The 6,637-nt window shown below is 46.3% G+C and overlaps 1 protein-coding gene across 1 annotated transcript in view; it reads left to right on the top strand.

Moving 5' to 3' along the window:
• Positions 1-2,444: 2,444 nt before the first annotated feature.
• LYSMD4 (LysM domain containing 4) overlaps positions 2,445-6,637 on the top strand; it is a 29,446-nt gene continuing 25,253 nt past the window's right edge. The window contains exon 1 of the mRNA XM_048867298.2: positions 2,445-4,272. The gene's annotated coding sequence lies outside the window, so the exon portion shown is untranslated. The remainder of the gene's footprint in view (positions 4,273-6,637) is intronic.

Genomic DNA, 6,637 nt, shown 5'->3' with positions numbered 1-6,637 from the left:
TTTTATTATGTAACGTCTAGAGGCCTCAGCCATGTTGGGGTCCAGTTGAGCTAGGCACGGCACAAACGTACAGTAAATGACCGTCCCTTCCCCAAAGAGTTTATAAGCTAAGGCCCTGATCCTGTAACTTCTACCGGCGCAGACTGCAGCCCCTGCATTCAGTCTCATTGGCTTCAACAGGGCTCCACATACAAGAATCAGTCAGCCTCCATCCAAGAAGTTGCAGGATCAGAACCTCAACAACAAGGCATAACAGGTGGATGAGACGAACCAGCAGGGAGGAAGGAGAGCAAGGTAACAAAAGAAAAGCACAATAACAGATTGGGTTTTCTCTTAGTATGTGACTGTCAGAGCCTGAAGAAGAACCAGACGTAATTATCAAGTGCTATGAGATGCTGTCACGCCGTGTTTCAATATCACCGACTCTGAGAGTGAAAATCAAAGCTGAGCCATCAAGAAAGAGAATTCTCTGCAAGTTCAGCTAAAACGCTACGGTCCTGGGGGGATTGGACTTGAATAATCAAGTGATACTTTCATCGGTCCTTTCCCCAGCATCAGCACAAGCCCCATCAAGGCCTCCCTTTGTGTCTCGGTAGCGTATCGTACTCCAGACTGTACCAAGGATTCAGCCGTTCATTTCGTGGTGCCAGTGAAGCCAGACAGCGAGAAATTTCGGCCAGAACTTTCAGACGAGCTCAGCACATCAGGCTCTGTAGAGAAAGCTATTGGAATATACGCAAAGGTTATGTCACTGCTATCCATTGGGATTTGCTCTGAATGTGTTGGCCGGAATTGCTACGGTCTTAGCAGCTGCGGCACATCCTTTGCATTGCAGAACATTAGGATGCTGTCTGCAAACCGTGGGCCAGGATTATGGCTGCACGAGCTGGGAAGCCCTGGGCCGCCTCCCACACCAGCACAGCAACACAGGAAGCAACCCTAATCTGTCTGGCAAGTGCAGGGTAGGGCAGGCTGGCCAGTGCTGCCTCCAGAGCTCCAGAGGGAGCGAATCAGGGGCAAGGGGGAACCTCGGCTTCTGTGCACCAATCAGCAGTTGGAGGGCGGCACTGGGGGAGGAATATGGCACAGTCTATATCTTTGTAAAGGAGGGGCAAGAGCCACTGCCCTGCATGTTGCCCCCTCAGTGCCTAGGAGGCTTTCTACATGAGCAAGCTGCCTCCCTCTACAGCACTAGGTCCTGAGCTGATTTCCCATCCATTGCCTTCCAAGAGTTATAACGGCACTATTGCACAAAAACTACACATTCCTTGGGGATTTTATGGGAAGTATTTTGACTTCCTTTATCAGGCAGAGGACATATAAGGCCTGACCTTGCTTCCATTACAGTCAATGGAAAACTTCCCATTGACCTAACTGGGACTAGTCTGAGGCCCATGGAGTCTGACAGATGATAGCGGCCTGGACAATTACCCTAGTAAGTGCTGCTGGAAAGCAACCTTTGGTTGCATATTGGTGTTACCTTTGCCAAATGCCTGTTTGCCACAGCAATCATTAACAGATGCAAACGGAGCAGTTCTTCATTTGGACATTGTCCATAGGATGCAGTGGACACCTATTAAAGCTCTGCGAGAACATCTGAAGGGGAACGATATGTGTTGGCAATACTTAAAAGCTCCAGCATCAGGGATTGCAACCACATGTTTAGGTTATTCAAGAAATGTTTGACTCTTGTTCTGAATGTGATTCAAGATGGGTTTGCTCCCAAGAACATTCCTGCTTTTCAGAACTTACCAATTGCTCCAAAGGGGGGGAGAAAAAAATTGGATCTTACTAAAATGTATTAGTGGTTAAAAATATGATGGGCTGACTCCTCTGGTCTTTACCCAGGGCAGATTCCGCCCCTGCAAGTGCAGGGTGTTTTGGTTGAGTAAGGACTCCAGGGTCTGGGACAGTCCCAAGAAAATGTGCAGTATAAAGTTAAAAACCATTTTTGTAAAGATTTGTTTTTAAAAAAGAAGACTAAAGTCCATATTTCTTCTTTAAGTAATTCGGCTTCGGCTAACGTTAAACCAGACACACATGGCTAAGGATCCACAGGCAGCATTTCCCTGTTAAGAAAGGAACATGGCACCCACTCTCTTTAAGAGCCAGACTAGTCCTAGTGGAAAGGGCCCTACAAGTCCAGGATGGTGACTGTGGTTACCCTCCCGTATTTCTCACCTAATGCCCATTGCCTTGTGCACTCAGCACTTTGGGATGCCCTGGTCATGGGAAATACAAATCCTGCTAAAAGAAAAGGAGTATTTGTGGCATTTTAGAGACTAACCAATTTACATGAGCATAAGCTTTCGTGAGCTACAGCTCACTTCATCGGATGCATACTGTGGAAAATACAGAAGATGTTTTTATACACACAAACCATGAAAAAATGGGTGTTTATCACTACAAAAGGTTTTCTCCCCCCCCCCCCCCCAACTACTCTCCTGCTGGTAATAGCTTATCTAAAGTGATCACTCTCCTTACAACGTGTATTATCCTGCTGTCTACTGATGATTAGATTCTAGATGTGGGTGGGGTTGAGGGAGGGCTCTGGGAACTCCCAGGGTGAGGACAGCCAGTTCTGTGCTAGCATTTTGTGGCAGGTGAGCATGGTCAGAGGTGTTCTACACCCCCAAAGGGTGGGTCCAGGGCTGTGACCCCATCACCCAAGCACTGGCCGGTGGTTAAAAAGGATGTTAGGGTTCATTATTATATATTTTATTACTTATTATCACTGATAGACATTCAGAATCTACAAACAACTGATAGCAAAGTCACCAGCTGCAATTAAATGACATCAGGGATGCATCTCAGTAACTTGTGCTCCATAAGCAAAGGATCCTGCGACTTGAGCGAGAGGGCAATCACCACCAACCCTGCTAGTAATAGAGATTCCCTTCTCTGTGGGCTGCAGTCACTAGGGCCATACACTTGAGCAGACTTGATGTTCCATCCAGAAGGCAGCACTGATATTTAGACACTAGCCAGCTAGAAAGGGGTGAACATTTCCAGCCAAAATGTTTTTTTATCAAAAAATGCAGAGTCTGGTCACTTGCAAATTTGTTATCAAATTGTTTCTGTCAAAAACAAACAAAAAAAAATTCACACACACAGCCCCCAACTGAAATGTTCAGTTTTCAAAAATAGTGAAACAAAACGTGTTTCAGTTTGAAACAACTTTGTGTTTTGAATTTTGAATTTAATTTCTTTAAAAGGTTAGAAAAAAAATCTGATTTTTTTTCAGTGTGATCAGCAAAAAACTTGGTTATTCCACCGCTCTAGTCACCAGTCCCTCAAACAGAAATGGCTTTAAAAGAGCAGAGACGTGACATGCTGCTAGCAACCATGCAGCAGTTCATTCTACACTCAGAGAAACCTTTGTGGCTTTTTTCCTTTAAATACATATGCTCACTTACTTAAATTCTATCCACATAGAAAGAGAGATACTCAGCCTAAGGGGCATTTGGTTAGTACAGTTAGGTTAAAGTAACCTCTTTGGGGTTTCCTTAGCTCTACATTTTGTGGATACCCTATTTCAGCATTCTGGTCATTGCGACTTAAATAACTTCATCAAATGTCCACATTTTGCCCATCAAAAACATGTCTCGACTGATACTATAAATAGCTTTGATTAGAAATACACACTGAATTCAGAGAACCTGATTCCGATCTCTGGTGTAAATCGGGAGTAACTTCACTTAATTCAATGGAGTCACCTCAATGTAAAACCTGGCCCAAGGCCCAAAATTTGTAAATTAGGTATATGTTGTAAAATGTGTAATATCCTGCATGATTCCGTGTGTTTAGTTGCTTCTCCTAAATGCTTTGGTCAGGAAGATTTCAGTTTCACTGGAATTTTGTGAGGAATAGATTAGCCAGGGTGCTGGGAGGCATAACATTTCTTCTCTTCCCGCCTGCACAGTACTCTCAAGCAGCCAGCATGCAGATGGCTGCAAACAATGCCTGAGAAAATAATCCTTCCTCACCCTCCCCCCCCCCCCCGCAAAAAAAAAAAAAAAAAAGCAACAAAAAATGTCATGTTCGAAGCAACTGGGTCAAACAATCTACACTGAACTCTGAGTCTTTTAAACAGCAACTGGAGCCTCCGCACTAACACACACCGAGAACGGAATATGCTCACCCGTGGAGAACATTCAGCGCTTGCTTGGAAATACAAGCACAGACTCCCACTACGTCACTGTACCAAGTGGAAACCTAGGGCCTGCTTCTCCTCTCTTGCATACTAACGGGAGTTGGTGGAGTTACACTGAAGTAAGTGAAAGAGGAATAAGACCCATTGACCTCACCATTATGACTGTCTTATCGCTATTGATTTTTATGACTGTTTATTGTCGGTCTGCTTCCAGTAGCATCCACAATGTGCTAGGTACTTTGGCCCAGATCCTCAAGGGTATTTAGGTGCCTAACTTCCATTGAGAGTTAGGAACCTAAAACCTCTGAAGATCTGGGCCTTTGTGAACATAACCAAAGGCCGAATCCAAAGAGCTTACAATGTAGACAGGCAGAAGAAGAATGGGGGAAGGGCTATAACATACAAGCAATGAAGGTGAGGATTAGATTTTTTTTTTTTCCTTATGAGATCCATAGGCAATACCCAGTTCCATCTCAAGCTACTCATTAGTCAGCTGTTTTCTTGCAGGCATCACAGTAGACCTGGCTGTGGATCCTATGGATAGGGAGCAGAGCTAATGTTCACTCTGGTGCTGCCCACAAAAGTTCCCCAAGCAGAGTGCTTCTGAGCAATCGTACGAGAGCTACCCAGATACTATGGTGATGGGCACAATATAAAAAAACCTATCTCAACTTGACTGATAGGTGATTTGCAGTATTTGAGCAGTACTGTGTGTCAATAAGGGCTGATTTATATTAAAAAGACAGCCCAGAAAATGCCATTAACCCACATTCTAATTTGAATTAGGACTGCATAAGAGGTTAATGCTTATGAGTTTTATTTCCCCCTGTCATTAATTGACTGTTCACTAGCCTACATTTTTCTTGTTAATAACCCATATGACTAAGCGAGGCGAGAAAACACATCAATGATTTCACTGTGCCTTGCTTTCATCAATCCCAAATCATGGATCAAGTCAGAAGTAGTTGTAATCTAAATGATTTATAGGTTGCAATATTTAGTTCCACTTGCACTGGACAGGCATATAATGTCATATGCCAGCTAGAACAGCTGTCGCCCAAACGTTAGCTCAAGCACCAATGAGCAAAGTGCATATGGAAGTGTAAAACGGCCCCAAGAGCTTTCATGTATGGCCAGTGATGAGCTGCCAAAATCTTAACAACCGGTTCCCTCCTCACCCCACGAGGGGGGTCATTGCCCACCCCTGCCCCCTGGGACTCCTGCCCCATCCAACCCCCCGCATTCCTTGACGCGCTCCACCCCCCTCCCCTGTCCCCTGATTGCCCCCAGAACCAGGCAGGAGGGTCTCGTGGGCCACCATAGTGGCTGCCCACCCTGCCCCTAAGAGCCGGAGGGACCTGCCGGGGGGTGAGGTGGGGAGTCCCAGCGGTGCTTACCTGGGGCAGCTCCCAGGAAGCATCCGGCAGGTCCCCCTGGCTCCTAGGGGCGGGGGAGCATAGCTGCAGGGGGAGCAGCCGCTCCCCCCACTGATCACATCAAAAGTGGTGCCTTAGGTGCTGTCTCCCTGGGTACTCCAAGGCTGGAGCACCCACAGGGAGAATTTGGTGGGTGCAGAGCCCCCACTGGCAGCTCCCTGCCCCGCACCCAGCCCCAACTCACCTCCGCCTCCTCCCCTAACCGCACCGCCCCGCTCTGCTTCTCCACCCCCTGGCTTCCTGCAAATCAGCTGTTCACATGGGAAGCTGGGGAGGGCTGAGAAGCAGGCGGCGGTTTGGCGCTTAGGCCCAGGGAGGTGGAGGCGAGCTGGGGCGGGGAGCGGTTCCCCTGCATGCCCCCCAGGTTACCTGCTGCGGTGTGGGCAGCCCTCCTCGCACCCCCCCGCCCCAGCTCTCCTCCGCCTCTCTCTTCATTGTCATTGACGTAATAAAGCCTACATAAGTTTATTACGGGAAGGGACTGATCTAAGAAGGAACTAACCCGTGCTAGGTGTCTGGTCTTTTCGGAACAGAGGAACTTATATTTTCTGTGATATTAAGATGAAAGGGGCATAAAAGGAAAGACTCGTTTCCAGGTGAGTATTAGGTGTGGGACATCTAATGGGATGTTAGTTAATGAGAAAATTACAAGCACTGATGAGAAAACCAGTTCTTGAGTTCCAGCCATTGGCAAAAGGGGAGAACCTAAGATGGATTTCAGATTTTCTGCCCCTCAGCATTACCAGTGAAATAGCAAACTAACTAACCAGATAGTCAGTCATTTTCTTGTACATTTTGTGTTCCCAGATTAACCAAGATGGCCTAGTGCCTTCCTTCCCTAAGCAAGAAAGTGTAATTCACTTTTGGAACAAATACACTGAAAATCCTCACATTTTAACAATCCTATGGTGCTGAAAACGGTTCCCAGCTCAGGGCAGCAGCTTACATTCACTCCTGAGCTGTCATGGAATAAGAGGAAAGATCCTCTCATGGATCAGTATCTGGTTAAAAGATAGGAAACAAAGAGTAGAAATAAATGGTCAGTTTT

Source organism: Caretta caretta, chromosome 10, assembly GCF_965140235.1.
Source record: "Caretta caretta isolate rCarCar2 chromosome 10, rCarCar1.hap1, whole genome shotgun sequence".
Classification (NCBI taxonomy): Eukaryota; Metazoa; Chordata; order Testudines; family Cheloniidae; genus Caretta; species Caretta caretta.
Note: the sequence above shows the minus strand (reverse complement) of the source record. Positions and strands in the feature narration are given on the sequence as shown.